At 45.4% G+C, this 24,924-nt stretch overlaps 1 protein-coding gene across 1 annotated transcript in view; it reads left to right on the top strand.

Moving 5' to 3' along the window:
• PCMTD1 (protein-L-isoaspartate (D-aspartate) O-methyltransferase domain containing 1) overlaps positions 1 to 24,924 on the top strand; it is an 869,695-nt gene that overhangs the window by 393,662 nt on the left and 451,109 nt on the right. The window lies entirely within an intron of this gene.

Genomic DNA, 24,924 nt, shown 5'->3' with positions numbered 1-24,924 from the left:
ATACTCCTTTGTAGATGTCTTCCTATCCTAATATGTTTTTGCACTGTCAGTGGCCTTTTCTAAATTCTGCTGCACAAATGCAAATGCATGTTGCAAGTGCTTCCTCAACTCTTCCACATGTTTGTGAATTGTGGAGGCATTTACAAGGGTTTGTTCATGGTTCTTGTAAAGTAAATGCTGTGGCAACACCATTTTTCTTCCCGTCAGAATTTCATCAGGGCTGAGATGTGTTGATTTACCTGGAGTCAACCTAATGGCCATTAATACCAATGGGAGCCAAAGGTCCCAACTAGAACCTGTTTCAGCCACAAATTTCTTTAACATCTCCACCACTGACCTGTTACACCGTTCCATTCCACCTGAAGAGTAAGGCTGATATGAGATATGTAGTTTTCTTTTCACACCCAAAATATGCCATATTTTGTCATCAATCCACTAGTAAAATGACTTCCCCGGTCTGACTCTATCCTTTGGGTTAACCCAAATCTTGAAAAAATATGATTCCCAAGTAACGTGGCTGCCGTTTGTGCACTGCAATCTGGCGCTGAATGCACTCCACCTATTTGGACATTAAACTAACTACTGTTAACATATAACATTTACAGGCTCGACAATTTGCAAATCAGACCATGGGAGGGTCAAACCCCTTTTCATTAATGGTACTCTATGCATAGGTGAAGCAGGTTGGAATTGTGCACATACTAGACACCTTCCGGTGTATAGTTCAACATCTTGTAACATGTGTGACCAATAAGAATAATCTTTTAAAATTTCCAAAGTTTTCTGTGAACCCCTGTGTCCTGCAGTCATAGCATCATGGGCATGATGTAACATCAGTCCCCGAAACGACATGGGCACTACCCATTGTATTTCACCGGTCACAGATTCTCTAATCATCAGTCCATCTTGTAACCTAATTCTTTTTCTTTTTTGGCAACAGCCCCAACTCATCTTTCCCTTTACAAACTTCTTCAGTCAGAGGATTTTTCTCAGCATCTAACAGATGATTATAGAATATGCCTAAAATCAGATCCTCCTTTTGCGCTTTGACCAGGTCCCGGTTTGGAGTATCAAAACTCCATTGCACCTCAGGCTGCTCAACTACTTAGGGGATTTGGAGCGTGTTATCGCATCTACCTGTATTTCACCAAGTAGGTCTTCAATAGGAAACAACTCTCCCATCACAGCTACAATTTTGGCTAACTGATCTTCCTTGTCATTCCCCTCTTTGTCCTCACCCAGTGTCTTCAAATGGCCACGTATTTTCCTCCAATGTATTACCAAATCATTTTCTGATATAAGTTTGTCTATGGCTTGAATTATCTTGCCATTTTTGAGTGTTTTTTTGTTATAAGTGATCTTGCCTTTTACCTTCCAGCCAGGTAAATATTCTACAAAACTATTTCATGCATAATCAGAATCAGTTACTAGAACTATTTCTTTGGGTTTGTTTATTACAGCTGTAGAGACTGCTTTATAAATAGCGACCAATTCTGCCACCTGGCTGCTTCTAGGCCCAATCCTTATGCTTACTCTTGCGGGGTCATCCCAAGTTTGGCGGTAACCCTTAAATGTGTCGGTAACGCTATTACTGCCGCATTTAAGGGTCTGCAAAATCACAGGTTTGTTAGGATTTACCCCCAGCTCCGAGCTGGGGGGAAATGTGCCAAGAATTTGCTGATTTTCAGCACTATTACCGCTCTGCAATACTGCCAATGGTAATCCCGCCGAAAATTCCCCATTGGATCCAATGGGGAATTCCTGAATGGGCCCAATGGGGAATGAGGAACTACCGTTCTGCCAAACCTGTGATCTGGCACTAAAAGCGCCAGACTGGTTGGCGGCAGAACTATTAGCGCAGGCGGTCATACCGCCAGGATACCACCCAACTCGTGATGAGACCCCTGGAATGTTGTCACGTTTAAACCAGATATTTCCTATTCCTGCCACAAGCTCTTTTTCTGTGTTATTCTCCACATGGTATGCACAGCCATCTAAATATACAGTTGGTATAGCCCTACCTGCCTCCTCATTGAATGCTTTGTGTTGGGATTGTTCAAACTCATCCAAACTTGATTCCATTTCTGCGCCCTCAGATGCACATTCTGCTGCACAATCATGCAAATCTGCTAGCCCTTGGGCAAGCAGGCTGTTTTTATTTTGCCCATATCTCACTTCTACAGGAAAGCTCCGAAGCGCTATCTCTTTTAATTTGCAGAAATTGCCGAAGCTGATGATTTGTTTCATTAATTACTCTTTCCCCTTGAATTATAGAATGGAAATGTAACGCCCAGACAGCGGTTAGGAGTGCTTTTTCACATTTACTGAACTTATTTTCAACCTGTGACAAGGCCTTGCCAGCATATGCAATAGTTTTGCTATTCACATCATGCTTTTGATATAATATGGCTGACATGCATTGATCAGTGAACCCTATCTCTATAAAGAAATCCTGGTTCTTTATGAGATATTCCAGACATGGCACCTTCATGAGACATTCCTTTGGCCTGGCCACCGCTTCACATTGCTCTTTTTCCCATTTGCAGGGTACACCCTGTTTTAGCAATCTCATTAAAGGTTGTGTAATCTCTGCATAATTCTCAATTAATTTCCTGTTATAACCTGTCATCCCTAATACACTTTTTAACACCTTCAAATTAGTAGGATCTTTCTATTTATGTACTGCCTCCACCTTCTTCTTTTGTGGGTTTAACCCATTTTTAACACCATTGTGATTTCTGTAAAGATACTGTGGCTGCAGCCTTCTGTAACCTGCTAAGCACATGTCTAATCTCATTGAAATTATTTTTCAGATTCTCACTTTTAATTAGCACATCATCCACGTAAACTATTGTCCCCCTTTCTGCCACTGTCATGATGCCTACCCCCGGAGCACCAGGCCAGGCCCAGCACCCCCGGGAGCAGGCATCACGCCCCCGGGTAAAAGCCCAGCGGCCCTTTATAGGGGCTCTTTGGACTCTGTCCTGGCGCCGTTGGCGCCAGGCTCATGTTGGGCATCAGTCCTGGCGCCATAGGCGCCAGGCTCATAAGGGGAAGTGTTTGGTGCACTTACCCGAAGCAGACCATGCTGCACACTCACCTGATGCAGACCATGCTGCATGAAGAACCAAGCCAAATGAGGCTTAGGAGGGACTATTTTTCTGAAGGAACTATTTTGTTACTTGGGTGGGGCTGTGGAAGAATACTCACCTGGAACTTCTTCCAAAGCTATTTAAGCCACGCCCGGACAGCCACACGTGCTTCGCGTTGTTCTGCATCCCAGCAGCTGAACGCTCACCGTGTCTGCTGCTGCACCTGGACTCCAGCCACGCCCGCCTCAAACCTGGAACACCTGTAAGGGAATAAGAGAAGAGAAAGGTGAAAACCAAGAACTTATTCAATCTTCTTACCTGCATCCGGAATCTTCACGCCAGCATTCCTGAAGGAAGACTTCTGTTTAAAAGCAGCCGCCGCGCTTCACTCACCTGTTCCCGAGACGCCGCCTGGCTCCATCGCGGCTCTCAGCAGCGGTCGCCACATCTCTGCACCTAGGGGAGAGAAGAAGAGACAAAAGGTGAGCAAGGGAACACAAGAGGAAAGCCGAATTTTCAGCCATATTACTTACCGGCTTTTCTTGCTGAACCATTCCACATCTCGGGTCGGCGCCGCATCTTTGGCAGGTACCGCACCCCGGCCCCTATGGGGAAAGGACAAAAGACATTACTGGGGAATTATAAAGACATTTAGAGGGGTCGCCCTCATCACTAACTCACCTGATTTTACCACTGGCAATTTAACCCCTCAAAGCATCGCCTTTGTTCTGCACCTGAAATAAAGGACAGAAAAGACAACATAAAAGGAGGCTCACACTTGAACTTTTGCATCTTCATACTTACGGCGTATCGCTCAGAAAAGTCAAGTGGATGTGCCAGCGCCATTCTGAAAACCAGTGAAGTAACTGGACGAACGCGCGCCCCTGCACCAGAAGCAGGATGGAGAGTTCATCCTTCCAAACCATAAGGTGAGCTTAAACCGGGGGTTTTGGAGGAATCAGAGAAGAACGAAGGGGGAAAGGGGGGAGCAAGCACACTATTCAGCAGACAGTTAATCCCCTTTCTCATCTGCAGAAGGATATTCCTACGGGCCCGACAAGCAAGATTTGGGGGTCCTGTTCAATCGGTGGTCCGAATTCTGCGCATCACGCTTGAAGAGGCCACAGCAACCCAGACCAGCGCCTCCGTGGGAGCCAGGTGAGCGTTACAGAACGCGAAGCCTTCCTACAAATTCCCACCCAGGCGCTATGGAAACTTCCGAGACTGACCAGTTGGCCCAACTTCTGGGGGAATTACGGGCCGAAGTACACGCCGCTCGTCAAGAGACTAATGCTCTCAGGAGGGAAGTGATTGTAACAAAGGAAAGAGCTGATGACCTGGCTAGACAGCTTTTGCAAGGTCAAGCTGGACAAACTCCTTTACCCGGTTCCAGAGGGAACCCCGCTCCTGTGCTTTCCAGTAACCCGGTGCAGATTAATCTACCTGGAAACATGCCGCTGGCCCCACCCGAACGCTTTGCTGGGGACCCCAAACGATTTGCCGTATTCATGAATCAGTGTTGTTTGCATTTCCTGTGCAGACCTGGGGCCTTCCCTAATGACCAGACCAAGGTAGCCTTTGTATTGTCATATCTCAGCGGCAGTGCTGCCGATTGGTCAGTTCCACTGGTAACTCAAGATGACCTGATTCTTCGTGATTTTCAAGGATTTCAAGCAAGCATGGAAAGGTTATTTGCTCGTCACTCCCAGGGGCAGGCTCTAGATGACGAACTTCTATCTCTGCGACAGGGCAATCAAGACCTCCTTTCCTACATTGCAACCTTTAATAGACTAATTGTGGAAACTGGGTGGCCAGAGGATAAAAGAATCACGTTATTTTATCGAGGTCTACGCGGAGAACTTAAAGATGTCCTGGCCGAAGTTGTAAATCCGCCCCAAGAATGCTCAGAATATATAGACTTAGTGGTCCAATTGGATCACAGACTGCAAAACAGAAAAGCTGATCGGTCCAAGTTTGAGACCCGGGTGTTAGTCAAGACCCACGCTAACCTCAAGGGGGCTGAAGCCTCTGAGCCAATGCAAATCGGAGGAGTTAAAGGACCTTTAACGCAAAAGGAACGTGAAAGAAGACGGCAGATGCACTTATGTCTTTATTGTGGATCCTCTGGACACTTTCTAGGAGATTGTCCGGCAAGGACGCCCAGGAAGGTGGTAGGAGCCGCTGATAAAATCCATGAAACCTCTGTATCGGGAAACGACCCCGCCCGACAAGCGTAGGGGTCCGCTTGCCGAGCTTGAAAATGAACTCTCAGACCTCGCATTTCACTGTGCCAATGGTCCTCGTAGATCCGGAACAGCCTAAGGGGTTGCATGCAATAAAGGCATACATCGATAGTGGGGCTATAGGAAACTACGTGGATCGTGAATTGGTCTCCAGGATTAACCTTCCCCTGCGTCCTAAAACCAGCAAAGATCTCATGACCACAGTTGATGGAACCGAAATTGCCTCGGGACCGGTAACACATTCCACAGCTGAGGTGACACTTGTAGGTCCGGACGGCCATCGGGAGGCAGTTGTGTTTGATGTAATCAATGCTCCACAGTTTCAGGTTATTCTCGGAATCCCTTGGTTAGAGACACATAATCCTCGAATTGATTAGCGAGCGAAGAGAATAACCTTTCCCAAGTGTGCACGAACCTGCTACCCAGAAAATCTGAAGATCAGTCTAGCATCTGTAACCTCTGTCTCTATGCAACTACCTCCGGAATACCAAGACTTTCAGGACGTCTTCCAAAAGGAACAGGCAAACACGTTACCTCCTCACAGATCGTACGATTGCCAAATCGATCTGGTGCCCGGTGCACAACCCCCTTGTAGCAGGATTTATGCCCTTACTGAGCCGGAGAATCTGCATTTGAGACAATATTTAGATCAATACCTAGCCAATGGTTTCATTCGCCCGTCAAAGTCTCCGGCATCCTCGGCTTTGTTCTTCGTGCCAAAAAAAGAAGGCGACCTTAGAACTTGTATCGATTACCGCGCATTGAGCCAGATAACTGTTAAAAATCGTTACCCTCTGCCTTTGATCCTGAACTCCTTGACCAGGTGAAGGACGCTTGCATATACACCAAGTTAGATCTCCGGGGGGCTTATCATGTGGTACGAGTAAAAGAAGGCGACGAATGGAAAACGGCCTTCCGTACAAAATATGGACTATTCGAATACCAGGTGATGCCTTTCGGGTTGTGCAACGCGCCTGCTGCCTTCCAATTCTTCATGAACGATGTCCTTCGGGAACTCATCGATGTCTGTGTTGTCGTGTATATCGATGACATTCTGGTGTACTCCTCTTCGGAATCTGATCACAGAAAACATGTCAGAGCCGTCCTTGAGAAATTGCGGCAGCACAAACTGTTTGCAAAGCTGGAAAAATGCGTTTTCCATACCACCGAGGTTGAGTTTCTTGGATTCATCCTGACATCTAAAGGGGTCCGAATGGACTCACGGAAAGTGGATGCCATCCTCAAATGGCCATCACCTAGTTCGGTGAAAGGTGTCCAAAGCATGCTTGGTTTTGCCAATTTTTATCGCAGGTTTATCCCGGAATTTTCACGGGTGGTGCAACCCATCACTGCTCTCTTGCGGAAGAATAAACGTTTTGAATGGACCGAGGAAGCTGAACAGGCCTTTCAGGAATTAAAAGCTAAATTTACGTCCGCACCTATTTTGAAACACCCGCGTCCTGATCTCCCATATATAGTCGAAACCGACGCATCCAGCTTAGCCATGGGGGCTGTCCTGTCTCAGAGAGACCCCGAAACCAACCAACTGCACCCCGTAGCATTTTGGTCCAGAAAGTTCTCACCGCCGGAGATAAATTATGCAATCACCGATAAGGAATTATTAGCCATTAAGTCCGCCTTTAAGGCTTGGCGGCATTATCTTCTTGGCGCCAGGCATACCATCACCGTGATCACTGATCACCGAAATTTACAATATTTAAAAACTGCCAAGGCTCAGTCTTCACGACAGCTCCGATGGGCTTTATTCTTTGCTGAGTTCGATTTTGAAATCACCTACCGTCCCGGCTGTAAGAATGACAAAGCGGACGCGCTATCTCGAATTGGAATGGGAGAAATGGACACAAACTCAGAACCTGTGCCGATAATTCCCAAACAAAGAATCTTGGGGATAACCACTTTACAAACCCTTGAAGACATTCAAGCACGGGTTAAACTATTCCTGGACTCTTCAGCCTTGCAGGATTGGATCAAAAGGGGGTCTGCCTTTTCAATCAACGATGGCTTACCTTACTTCCAAGGACGTTTATTTTTGCCAGAAAAGGAATTGCAAGAACTGGTTATTTCCCGTTATCACGATACTCTGATGGAAGGACATCCTGGCATTGCCAAAACAGAGGGAAAAGTTAAACGACAATTCTGGTGGCCGTCCTGGCGAAAGGATATTAAATCTTTCGTGATGTCCTGTGGAGTTTGCGCCCAAAACAAAGGTAAAAAAACAAAACCCGGCGGTCTTCTTCAACCCTTAGACATTCCACCAGCACCTTGGCACACCTTGTCACTAGATTTTATCACGGACCTGCACTCTTGTAATGGATACAATACTATTCTGGTTGTGGTGGATTTATTTTCCAAGATGGCCCATTTTATTCTGTTGAAAGGATTACCTTCAGCTTTTGTTCTTGCCAAGGAATTCCTCGAAAATATCATCCGTCTTCATGGATTCCTGTCCATACTAATCTCCGATCGGGGAAGCCAGTTTATTTCTCATTTTTGGAAAAAGTGTTGTCAACTGGCACAAATCGACGTAAGACTCTCAAGCAGCCACCACCCACAGACCGATGGTCAGACGGAGAGAACGAACCAGACCCTTGAACAATATCTACGATGTATGTTGCACCAATCGGAGGGTAATTGGAAGGATATTTTATGGGTGGCTGAATATGCATACAATAACTCGATACACTCTGGAACTGGTCAGAGCCCCTTTTATACCCTATATGGACATCACCCTCGTACTTCAGACTTGGACTCACCTTTGAGCCTCGAAATGCCCGCAGTGGAACATTTGCATTCTACGATTACTCAAGCCTTCAAGGATGTTACTGCACACTTACAACATGCGAAAGGGAAATACAAAAAGAATGCAGATCTGCATCGAAAGGAGGCGCCTCCATACCAAATTGGGGATCAAGTATGGTTGGCTACCAAACACTTATCGCTCAAGGGACCTCGGACTTTTAATCCAAGGTATTTAGGCCCTTACTCGATCAAAGCTATAATTAACCCAGTGGCAATCAAGCTAGATCTACCAGCTAACATGCGGGTTCACCCCGTTTTTTAAAGTGTCGCTTTTTAAACCAGTGCAACCAGGAACGAGATTAATAAAGCCACCAGAACCAATCCAGATAGATGGGGAGCCTGAATTCGAGGTGAAGAATATTTTGGACTCTAAGATCTCAAAATCAAAACTTTTCTATCTAATTGATTGGAAGGGGTACAGGCCTCAGGAAAGATCTTGGGAACCCAACGACCACGTACATGCACCTCGGCTAGTAAAAAGGTTCCATCGGAATTTCCCGAACAAACCGAAACCTCCTGGGGAAACGACCTTGGGGGGGAGTGCTGTCATGATGCCTACCCCCGGAGCACCAGGCCAGGCCCAGCACCCCCGGGAGCAGGCATCACGCCCCCGGGTAAAAGCCCAGCGGCCCTTTATAGGGGCTCTTTGGACTCTGTCCTGGCGCTGTTGGCGCCAGGCTCATGTTGGGCATCAGTCCTGGCGCCATAGGCGCCAGGCTCATAAGGGGAAGTGTTTGGTGCTCATAAGGGGAAGTGTTTGGTGCACTTACCCGAAGCAGACCATGCTGCACACTCACCTGATGCAGACCATGCTGCATGAAGAACCAAGCCAAATGAGGCTTAGGAGGGACTATTTTTCTGAAGGAACTATTTTGTTACTTGGGTGGGGCTGTGGAAGAATACTCACCTGGAACTTCTTCCAAAGCTATTTAAGCCACGCCCGGACAGCCACACGTGCTTCGCGTTGTTCTGCATCCCAGCAGATGAACGCTCACCGTGTCTGCTCCTGCAACTGGACTCCAGCTACGTCCGCCTCGAACCTGGAACACCTGTAAGGGAATAAGAGAAGAGAAAGGTGAAAACCAAGAACTTATTCAATCAATCAAACAAGTTTATTCGGGAATATAAAAAATTCCATTAAACGACAAAAAAAAAAAATAGATTATACATTTTCAACATTACAAAGACACCGATTGTGTAAAAGACATATAAGGTAGATACCAAAAATTACAAATCACAATCCACAATGATAAAAATAACTAACACTTACTTGCCAATCGGGACGGGATATTTAAAAATTATACATTATAATCAAGCATAAAACAGGACTCAACCACTTTTCCCCATACACAATTCATCGTAAAAATTAGTGGCACTAACTGCCCCCACCTTGCAGGTTTAATAAGTTCTTTCTAAAATACATCGCTCTTTTTAAAAAGGTCAACAGAGCCCAGGATGTAAAAACTGACTCGGCACTCAAAAGAAACTCGAGTGCGACCTTGTGTGATCGAATCTCCGTTTTCTTGAGGGCGGGGACCAGGGTCATTCTGCGGATACCCGCATAACCTGTGCAAAAGAACAACAAATGCAAAAGGTCCTCACGCTTGTGGCCACAGACTGGGCAGCCGGCATCACTGGGAAAACTTTTCCAGTTGCACGTATTTCCCTGTAGCCGAAGACAATCGAAGCGGGCCCTCGTAATCAGCCACCTGTCTGTTTTAAAAGTGCTCCTAATCAAATATGCTTGGATTCCAGAGAGATTGCTGATGCTAGAGTGAAAAGAATCACGTTTCTGAGTGTGTCCCAGGAGAGTTTTTTTCCTAGCTACAATTTCTCCCAGTTTAACCTTATAGGCTGCCCCCTCAGGCTTAGTAATTAAGAATTCAGGCGGAAACAGGGCACTTAGGTTAACTTCCCCCAATTTAGCAGAAACACAGGCTAACCATGGGATTTTTTTCCATCCTGGTCTGCCCAACACAGTACGTAAGATAAAATGGCACAGAGTTGCGTGTTCATTAGCCCACAGCCGAATCCAAAAGAGTAGAGGTGCCATCGCCCACTGATCCTCCCAGAACTCTGCCCCCAGTTCTCTATGAATAGCTATTCCGGGGGCGCTGGTCGGTAGCCCCAGCAGGTTTTTAAAGAATTTATTTTCTTTACCTTGAATTTCAGCCGCGTTTTGGAAACCCCAAATGGCTGCACCATACAGGGTGGTTGCCAAAGTTTGTGCACCATAAATTTTCAAGATCACGTCAAGAGGCTGGGCTCTACTTCTTGACGCAAATCTAAAAAGTCCACCTATCTGTTGGCTCATTTTTACCGATTGCTTCGCCACATGAGCCCTTCCATTTAGGGCCTCTGAGAAACGAATCCCAAGGTAGTCGAACACCTTAACTCTAGGGATTGTTTCCCCACCGCATAGCATGGGTTTCATTGGTGCTGAACGTTTCCTTCCAACACATGCCATAACCGCTGACTTTTTAGTGTTGATTTTTAGGCCCAGATTGTTCATAAAGGTTGCATAGGCATCGATCAAAACCTGTAGTGCCCTTGGCGTTCTGGCTATTAGGACTGTATCGTCCGCATAAGCCAGAACCGGAAAGCCCCTTCCCCCCCAAAACCAAATGGTCTGCCCTTACATCAATGAGGTCCCGCGAAAGACCATTGATATAGAGGCAAAAACAGATGGGAGCGAGCACACACCCCTGCCTTACACCACAACCCACCCGGAAACAAGCTGTACAGTGCCCACCCGGCCCACTACGTACACAGGCCTTGTTATCCGTGTGAAGGTCAACCAAAGCCTGCAGAATCTCCCCAGGACACCCCAAGGACCCAAGCACTGCCCAGAGCTTAGCTCTATCAACTTTATCAAAGGCAGTGCTTAGGTCCATGAAAGCCAGATATACTGACTCACCCAGACTAAATACCGAATTCGCCACCAAAATATAAAGGTTAAGGCTCTGTTCAATGGTGCCTACACCAGGGCGAAAACCAAATTGGATATCTGACAAGATCGACTGTGCCCCAATCCAGTTTTCGATTCGGGCTAACAGAATTCTCCCAAAGATCTTAAAGGAAGAGTCCAGCAAGGAGATTGGCCTGTATGCACCTGGACTGGAAATCTCTCTTTTTTTGAAAATCGGAAAAATTATGGCCTTTTTCCAGGACGGGGGATACTCCCCTAACTTTAAGCAGGCATTAAAGACCACTGTTAGAAGCGGTGCCCACAAATCAATAGGGTCCTGAAACAGGTCCGAAGGGATCAGATCCGGCCCCGGAGCTCGGTTGTGTGCTTGGAGCTTTATGGCCTTTACCGTCTCCTCCACCTCAAATTTCAAGCAGGCGTCTGCGTGATCTAAAGCAGCCTGTGCACACTCTGTCCCAAATAAATTCCCAAAATGGGATAACCAAGCCCCTTCTTCCACGTGAGTACCCCTTCCTTCGTTGGAGCCGTATCCCTCTGGGCCCCTTTTTACATAGGCCCAAAAGGCCTTCTGATCCCCCCTTCGAGCGACTTCCAAAAAACCTTCCCAGGCTGCCCTTTCCAAACTCATTTTTCCTCCTCTTTAGTTCCAGTTTATAGGTCTTCCTAACTTGGGCAATCGTAGATCTACTACTGGACGGATCCTTTAAAGTTAGTAGCAGAGTTTTTTTTGCCCCTTTGCAAGCTTCATCAATCCAACCTCTGTTTATTTCCTTACCATTTGGCCTAGTTACTGTCGAAAATTTGGTTGTGAAGGCAACCGTCAGTTCCACAAATTTCGCTACAGTTACCCCCGGGGGTGAACAATCATCCAGAATATCCATCACGAGGGATATATTGTCAGTGATGGCTTTATAGTGTAAATCCCCCCTTTGAATTTTCCCCCAATTAATTCTTCTGGTGCCAGTAAATAGGCCCATGGGAGGGGTAGGGGCTATTACCTGCGAGACCCCCTCCCCCATCAATCCCTTCAGCTTCAGACAGATGGGTAGATGGTCACTGTGTGGGTCAGCCAACACTTCAAAGCTTACAGCTGATTCCCAGAGGTTTATGGAAATACAAAAATAATCGATTGTAGAACTTCCAAGATGGTTATTAAAAGTCACTTCACCCGGTATATCTGGAGCCAATCGGCCATTCACTATACGAAAACCCCACTCCAGCAGCCATAAACTTAACTGTAAACCCTTAGGGCAGACTCTCCCATCTCGCATACATCTGGGCGGGATATTCTCTATCTGATCCTCCAAAGGATCAAGAATGTCCAAGTCAATCCCCCCTCCCATTTTGATATTGAAATCACCTCCCCAGATATAAAAAATACTTTTGTTCCTGCCCCTGGACAGTAGATCTTCCATAAACTTTTTAACTTTAGTTAGCCTGTCCAGGTCAGAGATATGGGGGCTGTTATAGAAGTTGATAATACATAAGACGGCTCCCTTACGAGTAGTTAGAAATATCGCCTGTAAGAAATCCAACCCTGTCTGTAACCGCTCAATCGTACATTCAAGAGAAGTCTTTATTAGTATACATAGACCACCGTAATGTCTGCCTCTCGGTTTTTTATTGGCTGGGATATCAAAGGAGACAAAACCATCAAGGTGCGGGGTTTCTATTGCCCATGTTTCCTGGAGTAAAACTACTGAGTTGGCTTGCAGCAGCTCCATCACCGGGACCAACTTCAATTTTCTTACTGAGCCTGCTATATTCCAAGACAGCATGCGCAGGTGTGGCCTTTCATCTGCGCATGCCTCCTGGGGTACGGACAAGGATTGCACCATTACAGTTCCCACTACATCCTCCAATTGTCAGTCTATATCCTCACAGGATGTTAGGATCTCAAATCGGTTATCCAGGGGCAGGGGGGCTGAGACATTCCTACCCGGGACAATACACTGACCCTTATTCGCCCGGACAGTACTCCAACTACCCACCGAGTTGTTGGTGGGGGGCTGCCCACCCAAGATGTTATCGATCCCTACAGACCCTCCTCGCCTCAAGCTTCTAGTGGGTTGATTATGCACCAGTTGCCCCCCTTCGCGTGCATAAAAATAGTCCAAAGGGAGTAATTTGCTAAACAATTGATTACCATTGGACTTAAGGCCTCGGGCCAAATTAGTATTCAGAAGATATTCCATAATCTGTGGATCTGATAGTGTAATTACCACACAATCCCCGCTCAAGTTCTTTGGCCTGTTCCCCACCCAACCCACTCGCCTAGCCATGCGAATGAGTTTGGGATCTATCTTGGGCCCCATCAGATTGATGTTGATCCAGTGGGATGCTTTATTAATCAGTGAGAGAGTTGATTCAAAGTTTCCGGATGGAAGCCCAGGTAGTCCTGTGATAATCCCCACAAAAGGGGTCGCTTCCGGGGGGAGATTTAAAATGGTTACACTCCCCTGCCCCAACCCCGGGCCTTGTGACTTTGGCCTATCATCATGTTTGCCCTTCCTTCACTCTGTCCAACTCAGACTCCCTTGCCCCCCTCTGGGCCTCGGTGGCTACTTCCGCATGCCCTATAACAATAACATCAGGTGCCCTCCCCTGTAAATCTAAACCCCTTCCACTATTCGAGGTAATAACATTGGATGGTGGAGTTAATAGTGTGCATTGGCAGGTCCTAGCCACTTTTCCCAGCTCCTCCACAACATTAACCAGAGTGCCCATCTTAAGGGAGACTGCTCTGATGGAGTCATCCATTATGGCCAGAGTGTTTAATACCCCCTCTTTGAGTCCCTTCAGAGAGTTCAGCAATAATTGTAGAGGTTTGAGTTTTTCCTCCAGTAGGGCCTCTAACCATACTTTATCTCCTTCGCTAGCTATAGAGCTATCCAGAGACCCAGGATCCAAAATCTCAAGCTCTTTACCAATGAATCTAGGGGCCTCCTCCCTCAAACACTGGGGTTGTAACGTCAACGGGGGTATCCCTGCACCATCTACCACTGCTTGAGTTATGGCCCCAGTCGGCCTGGGACTTACACTGGGGGCTGCACCTCCCTCTCCCAACCCCTCTAGACCTACAAAACCACTACCATTATGCTGTGGGCTAACCACTCTAGGGGCACACTCCGCTGCATTCATGCAATTCACAATTTTGCTGGCCATGACATCCATGTAAGAGTCCAGCGATCTTTGGGAAGGGTTAACAACTCTGTTCGCTGTAGACTTAACCGATTTCGGAAGTTTGTTCATTTTAGTTGTAGCTGCATTTTTTGTTTTTTTTTGCCCCGTTCCCTATACCCCCCCTCTCCTGCTTTACGCTTCCCCATATAAGCGGATTATAGATACCACTAAATCCGCACAAGCTTTAGGGGGAGGGGGGGGTAGGGGGATGAAACAACCACTCACCCTCACAGATTCAGACTCTAAATGGGGGGTTAGACGCCAAAGAGTAGGAGGAGTGGGGGAGAAGAAAAAAAAAAAAAAAAAAAATCTCGCAACCCCCACGCAACCTCCTACCAAAGAAAAAGGTGGAAATAGGGTACAAATGAAATAAAATACAAGTAAAAGACAAAAAGATATATAAAATTAATAGCCACCTGTTAAAAATCCCTCCTAATATGGCAACAACAACAACCACGACAACAAAAAATAGCCAACAAATAAATTAATGAATAAACTGGTATGACAGAAACACTTTAACTATTCAAAATAAGGTTTTATAACCCAATGTCCAGTGTCCAATGTCCAGTGTTCTTTGTCCTATAGGCCTTTTACTGCCATAGTAAAGAAAAAGTGCAAAAGAGCAAAGTGCAAAGTGCGACGTGATAAATGTCTATGGTCTTAAAGTTCATTAGCCCAATAAATCCATTTGGCTACAAAGGAGGCACATCCAAACGTGCGCTCCCTCCAAAAACCATAGAGGCCAAGGCCGTTTACGGTGCCACTAATCTGGAAGGGCGGGGGAACGCCCGACAGCTTAAGGAGCAGCCTTAGTCCGTCTCTCCCCCCCCCACCCTCCTACCATGCAAATTGGAGACAGCTGAAACCCTCAAGTGAACTCGAGTGCCGGACGTACCTGACTCCAAGAATGTCAGCAGGCGGAAACCGTCGTAGATGGCTTTCTTGTAACTCCACACACTTTAAAGCACCCACGGCCACCGGATGGACACGTGTGCACGGGGGTTATAGAGATGTAATGCAGCTCATCGCCGTTACACTCCTACGCTCTTGCCGTGAAGGACGTAAAGGACTCAGCTGGGACTCCGCTGCGCTCCGCGCTTCCCGGGCTTCTTGTTGAAGCAGCTCCGCCTCCTCCTCTCCTTCTCACAAAGCAGTTAACCCCTTGTGGTGACTGGGGCACGAACACACTGACATAAAGGACTCAGCTGGGACTCCGCTGCGCTCCGCGCTTCCCGGGCTTCTTGTTGAAGCAGCTCCGCCTCCTCCTCTCCTTCTCACAAAGCAGTTAACCCCTTGTGGTGACTGGGGCACGAACACACTGACGTAAAGGACTCAGCTGGGACTCCGCTGCGCTCCGCGCTTCCCGGGCTTCTTGTTGAGCAGCTCCGCCTCCTCCTCTCCTTCTCACAAAGCAGTTAACCCCTTGTGGTGACTGGGGCACGAACACACTGACGTAAAGGACTCAGCTGGGACTCCGCTGCGCTCCGGGCTTCCCGGGCTTCTTGTTGAAGCAGCTCCGCCTCCTCCTCTCCTTCTCACAAAGCAGTTAACCCCTTGTGGTGACTGGGGCACGAACACACTGACGTAAAGGACTAAGCTGGGACTCCGCTGCGCTCCGCGCTTCCCGGGCTTCTTGTTGAAGCAGCTCCGCCTCCTCCTCTCCTTCTCACAAAGCAGTTAACCCCTTGTGGTGACTGGGGCACGAACACACTGACGTAAAGGACTCAGCTGGGACTTTCAACCTTCTTACCTGCATCTGGAATCTTCACGCCAGCATTCCTGAAGGAAGACTTCCATTTAAAAGCACTGCGTTGCTCGCTGCAGCGCCGCGCTTCACTCACCTGTTCCCGAGACGCCGCCCGGCTCCATCGCGGCTCTCAGCAGCGGTCGCCACATCTCTGCACCTAGGGGAGAGAAGAAGAGACAAAAGGTGAGCAAGGGAACACAAGAGGAAAGACGAATTTTCAGCCATATTACTTACCGGCTTTTCTTGCTGAACCATTCCACATCCCGGGTCGGCGCCGCATCTTTGGCAGGTACCGCACCCCGGCCCCTATGGGGAAAGGACAAAAGACATTACTGGGGAATTATAAAGACATTTAGAGGGGTCGCCCTCATCACTAACTCACCTGATTTTACCACCGGCAATTTAACCCCTCAAAGCATCGCCTTTGTTCTGCACCTGAAATAAAGGACAGAAAAGACAACATAAAAGGAGGCTCACACTTGAACTTTTGCATCTTCATACTTACGGCGTATCGCTCAGAAAAGTCAAGTGGTTGTGCCAGCGCCATTCTGAAAACCAGTGAAGTAACTGGACAAACGCGCGCCCCTGCACCAGAAGCAGGATGGAGAGTTCATCCTTCCAAACCATAAGGTGAGCTTAAACCAGGGGTTTTGGAGGAATCGGAGAAGAACGAAGGGGGAAAGAGTGAAAGCCAGCACACTCTGCAGCAAGCAGTTAATCCCCTTTCTCATCTGCAGAAGGATATTCCTACGGGCCCGACAAGCAAGATTTGGGGGTCCTGTTCAATCGGTGGTCCGAATTCTGCGCATCACACTTAAAGAGGCCACAGCAACCCAGACCAGACCAGCGCCTCTGTGGGAGCCAGGTGAACGTTACAGCCATATCTGGGAGTGCCTTGCTTAGAAATATCCCAAATTCACTCCCACTATTGACATACTCAAAAGGTGTCCGGGAACACGCATATTGTGATTTGTCAAAAGACAATGCAAACATGTTTTGGATTTCTTCAGCCAGTGGTACACCCCAGTATCCAGCTGTAAGATCTAATGTGGTGGTAAATGCCTTTGACCCGTGAAGCTGGGCAAGACCCTGATCAATAAATGGAAGTGGCCACCTTGAAACAGGTACTCTCTTGTTTAATTCTTGAAGATCCGCACACAAACGCCATTGGCCATTAGGTTTTAACACACCTAATATGGGAGTGTTTGATGTGCTATGAATGGGCCGAATGATTCCTCTGGATTCTAAATTTTTTATTATTTCAGCTAGTGATTCCAAACATGCCAGGGGCAACCGATATTGTTGCACAAATACTGGTTACCTACCATGTCCTTCTAGTAATGTGGCAACATGTAAATCTGTTAATCCACAATCATATGCATCTTTGGCAAAAACCTCTTTAAATACTATAAATATTTTTCTCAATTGGTTCTTTTCTTCTTCATGTGTGCTCGCATCTGCAGCTTCAATCTGCTCTTCTACCATTTCAGAGAACTCTGGTGTAACGGTTTTAGAACACGGCACACTTCAGCCAGGCACTCTTTCTACTGACAATGAATGCGGCGCACAATAAAAACGCTTTTTATCTTTATTTGAACCCAGGGTTCTTGGTTTGAGTAGGCACTCAACTCGTCTTGCACCCACCTTAACAAAAACCCTGTGTCGCAATGGACTATGAGCCAGGCCGGTGTGTAACAATGAATTATTTCTTCATTTTTAGAATTCAAAGAAAATCAAGCAAATCACAATTGGGGTAGCAGCCACCACAAAGTGGCAGTATGTATGCAAAAATCCCACAATACTGTTACTTCACACTCCTAACATAAGATGCATAACCTTAAATAGAAACAGGAACAAAATAACTTTTCTTCAAAATAACAGATAGCACACAATTTAAGCACTCCCCCCTGCACAGCAGTGACAAGGAGTCAGAAAGAAGAGGGAAAATCAAATTGAAACTTCAGCCCACCACTCCAAGATGGGAGGCCAGAAATGAAAATGAAAACCTTCAAAAGGAGCAAAATGGCATACTCGGATATTACTAGTTACTTATATATCGGGTTACAATTGCGGTATGATAGCTAGGACAGAAATGTGTGTGGCTGCACTTAAATGATAAGGAAGTTTACAGACTACTGAACAGGGCACCAATGCAACGTGACACAGGTAAGAACATTGATTTTGGGAGGAAAACAATGCAAAAGAAAACACATGCGGAAGAATTGCAACTCTTATTTCACACAGGCTTTAAAATGACAAGCAGCTAAGAAAAGGGGCTTAGCTGTCAAAATCGGAAATCGTTTTTTGGAGGAGAAACAAAGGCACATAACAGACCGGATTCTGAAGGAAAGGGAATATTCTTAATGGGATATGTTTGGGGTTTTTATAGGAACAAGGCAAATCAGAATTTAGAAAGCACAATACATGGGCAAATTCGATTTTTGTTGCACAATGACTGGTTCTACTGAGGATTCATTTTAATGACTATATTATTAAAGAAGACACTGCGCGCAAAGGGGTTAGTTTGGAATTTTAATCAGCTTGCACTACGTACTTCCTTATAGGGGAATTAGTTAATTTATTTCAAAATGCTACTAAGGACTTCCACAGGTAACTGAAATAATTATAAAAGGAATACACTAACAGATATGGACTAATACAGATTCTTCAAAGGAAAGGTGAACAGGCGATACTATCAATTTGGGATTTTGTATGGGATTTTAATAGGATTTGAATAGGATGCAAGGGTAAAAGAGCGGGATATGCCATTTTTGGGTACAGGGTGATGCGATACTTACAAGGTAAGCTTGAGTTTGGTAATTTGGACAGCCAGCGAGGTCTCTGGACAGTGGGGCCAAGGAATTTGGTCACTGGGACAGCGGGGCTCTCCTGGATGGGATCAGCTGGGCAAGGCCTGGCCACTGTGGACAGCGGGATGGGGCAGCTGAGAAAGATCTGGTCGCTGGGCTCTCCTAAATGGGATCAGCTGCCTTTCCTCATTTCTCCCTGGATGCTAGGATATGGCTGGATCTGGAGAGGTGTTTCTGCCTGGATGGTTCTGCCTGGATGAAATCAGCTGCCTCTGGTTTTTGAGTTTTTGAATCCCTTGAATATCTCTGTCTCCTGCTTTATATAGCCATAGTGAGATCATATAATTTTACAAACTGGGTGGAAGTACTTTGGACTTAACCCTCTACTGAGGCCAGGCTCCTGGTATTCCCTCCTCCCTCCAGGTTGATTGGTTCAGCAGAAATTACATCATTTTATGTGTGTGCATTTGCATTCAAGGCTTTCTTTGTTTCCCAAAGTTACTTTTTACAAAAATAAGTTATGGAGCAAAACTTCAAATCTATATTAGTCACCATAATAAGAAACAGATATGCAGATTCCATATTTCAAAGGGAATTGGACAGTCCAATCGCCAACATTTTTTGGAGAAACATAATATTTAAAATTCTGCAAGTGGCTACACATATGCTCATTACTATTCTGCATATTTTCACCAAGTCCGAGGTCTGTATCATTTATACTTCACCCAGAAATGCATTTTTCCTGTCATTCCAGTTCCCCAGGTGCTACAAACCTGTGCTTAGTCTCTTTGGGTGTGTCCATAACTCACATAAAATGCTGGCATAATATAACATTACTGCTTATTCGGGGCATTGGGAGAAATGTCTTAATATAAAAAGTTCTTTAAAGTCAATGGGCTGGAATACTCACATGTGTCGGTGGTGCTGCAAACCCTCACAGCCAAGTTGTCTTCCCTTGGGTCAATCTGAACAAAGGGTTTCCATGATGCCCTTTGAAACCATGCAGTTGGGGCTGAGGAGGGATGTCAAAGGAAATCACACCTCTTGGTGAAAATGCTAGTTCCCCTTCGGTCCTTTGTTCCTTTCTGTAGGGATGCCGGCCAGTCTGACGAGGCCACAAACTTCCACAATTTGGGCCTTTCATATGCCCATGGGAGCTGGTTCACTTGTGGAGGTAATTCTTTTCCCATGGGAGGCAAGGCAACTTTGAAGTAAGTGCCTGGGCCAAACCTGTTCTGCTAGTTTCACATATTTTTTTATTTTTTATTTCTTTCAACAGAAACCAAGTCTTTTTGGGAATAAATATAATACACATTTTATAGCAAGACCCCCATCCCCACATATTTAATCCCATTTTGTGTGCGCACAGGCTGCAATTGCATTTCACATTCAAACGGCATTCTCCTGTGTTGCAAAAGCACTGTTTTACACATGGTTTCATTTTTCTTTTATGTCAAGTTTACAAATGCGGTTCCTGCCACACACAGTTACTTGTTACTTAACCTTCTGTAGGGCTTTTACAGATACGGTCAGTTTCTGGACACCGAGAGATATACTGCCAGGCATTTCTTTGAAATTGACATGGAACAAGAGAGAGAGCCACGCTATTGCTTTCCTTTGCAGTAATTTTAGTACTCCGATCTATTTCCAAAGGAAATCATAGCTGTGTTGACTGTAACAGAATGCTTGCTCTGCATGTACTTTCTCAGTGAAAATGATGCTGTTCTGGAAGGTATTGCCTTACTTCATGGCAATCAGATGAAATACAAAGCAGAGCTGTGTTTAATGGAGCCAAACTTTATGGTGTTCAAAATGAAAGGAGGACAAATTGCGATGGCGTCTTGAATGCAGGTAATTTTTCTTGCGCTTGATTTGAAGCAGAACAAATGCAGCCATTCTCTGGGGTGACAGTGTCCAAAGCTCTTCACACATGTGCCAAGGAGAACACAACACAGTTGTTTTTGGGTGAAATGTTGAAATGTGGTGTTGTGATGAAGGGAATTTCTGTTAGGGCTCGTAAATGTACCCCACACTGGGAAGTCCTCCAACGGAGGAACCTGCGTACTCTCCTCGAACCGTGTTGCTGTATCTCTTTGGAGAGTCGACACATTGAAATATTTTGGAACATTGATTACCATTTCAATATGCTGCTTTTCTGTTTTATTCTCATTTATATCAAATAGGATGCAATCATCTTGATAACAGCACACGGTTTCACTTGACTCATAAGGATACACATACTGAACGTTAAAGATTCCTTTGGGTTGAGAGTCCAAGGATTCCAGCAACTCACCCTGCACAGTCATTTACCTTTTAGGGATGTTCCCAATCACTGCATTACTGAAATGTGCAGTATGATGAGATTTTTGTATTGCCATTCCTATTGCTGAATTCTCCTCTAAATGAATGTCCTGGCATACTTTATTGTCCACCAGCATTTTAATAGGTCCATCCTCAATCTCTATCAGTGGTGTATATTTGCATTCCAGCCCTTGCTGCCTCATGTATCCATTTAGGAATCAGAATCTTTTAACTGTTGTCCCTTTCTGTATTTTAGTGTTATTACCACTTTTTCGGTGAATAAGGACATGGTAATATCCTTTCCCGCCTGCAATTCAATTGCATATGGGGCTATCTGGGTGCAATGATAAGCTTGTCTCTTGTCCTCAAATTCAGGTGCAGCCCCTCCCAACCTGGATCAAACATTCTGATTAAGAAAATCTAACACCATAAACATGTCATTTCCCAAATAAAATGTATTTTGTGTCCCACTTACGATCCAAACATTGTGATGGATCCTCTTAGGGCCAATTGTAATCTTTAACATCCGCCTCCCTACAACCCTATTTCCTGACTCTGGATCATCCAACCCAAATATGTGTTGGTTCTTTATTCTGAATTTTGGGATCTCCTCCCTGTCAATTATCTGCTTGGGTATTTTTTCATTAATAAAACTTCTTTCCTGCTTAAGTGCTAAGTGGCTTCTATCATTTCAGAATGCCCATTTACATGGATAGAGATCCATGGCTGCCCATCTCCCATGCCTATTTCAGAAAGAGTTGAAATGTGCTTTTCTGTGTTTATCTCTGGAGTGACATTTTACTTGCACGTCTCTTCCTTTGAAATAAAAGTGCAATGAGTTTTCATTTATTTCTGTTTGCCATTTCTTCTTGCGGTCCAAATACATTTTCAGAGACTGCTTCTCTTTTTCACCTCACATTGCACCCTGACACATGAGTGACAGTGACACTAGGCACACAGCCATTCTGAAGATATGCTTCCACTGCACTTTCTGCCTTAGCCACGGAATGGCATTCTTTTATACTGTTGTTTTGTGACATCACTTTCTTAGGCCTCAATGGTTTTTTGGGTAGGGACCATAAGACCCCATTTACCCCATCAATGAGGGGTGACAACCTCTTCAGGCAATTTGTCCCTATGAGAAAAGGTATTTCACTGATGGATGTGATCAATACTTCCTGTCTCATCCCATGCTTCCCTGTCTTTATGTCAACCTCAGTCACACCTTCGATAGGTATTTACTCACCATTGAAATTGTGCACAGGGCCGTTGTTTCGTCTCACCTTTATATGATTTTGTGGGGATCTCCCATCATTGATACTTTTTACCAACTCCTTGGACATTATCGTGGCCTGCACACCCGTGTCATTCATTGTAAATGCATTACATTTTTCATCCACAGTGATAGGAGTATTGTACCTATCTTCAACTTCCTCTAGCACACACAAAAAGTGTGAGTTCTTGCTGATTTCAGGACTCACCTTTCTTAGCCCCTTTTCACTCCTTGCGAAACACTTGGGCATGTGAACTGATATTTGTCCCCCCTTTTTACCCACGTCGTTTTGGATTTCTATATCTATTTTTCTGGGCTCAGAACCCATTTGGAGCGTAGCCACTGACTGCCCCTCTGACCTGGGACTATCAGCGTTGACAATGCAGCTTTTTTACTGAACATTTCCACAGGTGTCACATGGCAGCCTGTCATTTTTTGGCTCAGGGCACCCATTTGTGTTTTGCATGGTGCCTGACCTTTCTGTCTTTTGGAATATCTGTGGAATACTCCTCAGGTGACTGAGCTACACCCTCCTTTTGAGCTACCGTTGTTTCTGTCTGGAGCACAACAGTAGTTTGACTATCAGGGGAGGAACTACCAATCCTACCTCTTCATCTGGTGTTTTATTTTCACATTGCATGCTCCTTTTTAAATCTGTATCTCTGTCCTTTAGGTTTTTCTTGTTCATTTTCCCCTTTTTGTTCTTCATCAGCACACACTTTAACAGTATGATTCAACTCCATATTGAACCACACTCTTTTTTGTGTGTGGGGGCATTCATTGTCTCACTTCCATTTGTTTGTCTTCTTATTTCTGGATCAGCAATCAATTCAGGACAGTTATACCAAGTTGATTCATGGGTTTCTGTGTTTTTATCAGTGCAGGGGCTATTAAATATTCACTTGTCAGAACGCACAAGATCACTCCTATGGTATTCTGCACCTTAACTTGGCTTCTGTTTTTGAACTGCACTATGTGTTCCTATTTGTTCAGACAACATTTTAATTTGGGCCTCTAGGCATTGAAACCTGTCCATGTCCCTGGATTCTTCTCTTTGTGGCCTGGGCCTATATTGATTAAACTCACCCTGATTGGCCCTATTTTGGTACCTCTTAGGAAATTGATTTCCATTTGTGTTATTTCTGAACTCATGGGCCATAGGAGGCGGGGAACGCGGTGTGACCATGCTTTGACCATGGTCGACTGGTGGTGGTGATTGGTTATAATGGTGCGGGACATCATTCATATTTTGTCTTTCATTTGGTGGGAATTGTCCCCTATGCTGATTTCCATTTTCATTGAATCTATCCACATACCGTGGTCTTTCTTGGTGGCCATATGTCATTGTATTAGGGTAAAATCTGCTCTGCGCCCCCAGTGTCTGGTATGGGCCATTATACATTTGATTTCGATTGTTATTCATGCCTGACATATCGGGGCACAAATCCCACCCTGGGGGCATTGCCCAGATAGCTAGGGCTTATGTAAGACTACCTATTGCTCGGATCAACAGATTGAAACACTGGAGTTTGGGGTGGTATCCTCTGTGGTGCTATGCCTCTCTGATTAGGTGTCATGTTGTTCCTTGCCTGAGTTTGGGCTGATTCAAGTGGCATTGCTGCAGATTTTATCTCCATTATTGCTGGTGTGGATTCTTTAGATTTCAATTTTCCATCTTTATTCTTAGACCATTCCTCTCTCTGACAATAGATTACTTCATATAGTTTGGTTCCACTGTTCTATTATCCATTCTAATGATATTCCCCTCTCAAATTCACAAATTAACTGGAATACAATATTTTTAAAGTATGCAGTCTTAAATTCTGCAGAAAGGACACAGAAAGGACACATCAATGCGCAAAAATGCTTTTTTTAAATCTTGGGGGAACTGGTGATGGGACGTATCTGACTTTGCAGTCATTGTATATGCTGCTTTTTGGCCTCTTGTATCGACTGATAAGGTGAAAATTGATGGCTAACCTCCAATGACACTAGAAGCTGCTGAGTAAAGTGTTAGGTGAAAGTACTGTCTATACTGCTCCCTGGGTATCTGGAGGGCTTTGAATATATTGTGGACTGTTTCTAAATGGTCTTCCATGCAACAGTTGCCTCCCTTATTGAATGGTTTAATTAAAGTTTTGATTGACTTCATGATTTTGATAGGGCTACATGGTGCATTTTGGTGTGCATTTTGGGGTGCATCATTCTGTCGCTCATTTCTGTTTTCTGGTGGGCAGGAATGATTGTACCCACTGACGGTGACTCATACCCCCCGCCCCCAGCGGGCTATAATCCGGTCTGGCCACAGGAGTAGCTATTGGTACACTTATCCTTTGGGCAGAGGTGGGGTTAATCTCAACTCTATTGAATGTAGTGCCTTGCCGCTTTTCCTGCGATTTAAAACGAAATATTTGATGTTCCAGATCCTTGCATTGTCCATGAAGCCGTTCTGCCTCCTGACAAAGATTAGAATTGGCATCCCTAATTTTATTGATCACGGCCTGCAGTTTGCTTATTTGTACTTGG

The sequence above is a fragment of the Ambystoma mexicanum genome, chromosome 5q, assembly GCF_040938575.1.
Source record: "Ambystoma mexicanum isolate Mex_15411 chromosome 5q, UKY_AmexF1_1, whole genome shotgun sequence".
NCBI classification, from domain to species: Eukaryota; Metazoa; Chordata; class Amphibia; order Caudata; family Ambystomatidae; genus Ambystoma; species Ambystoma mexicanum.
The sequence above is the reverse complement of the archived record's forward strand: the minus strand, read 5'-3'. Positions and strand labels throughout refer to the sequence as shown.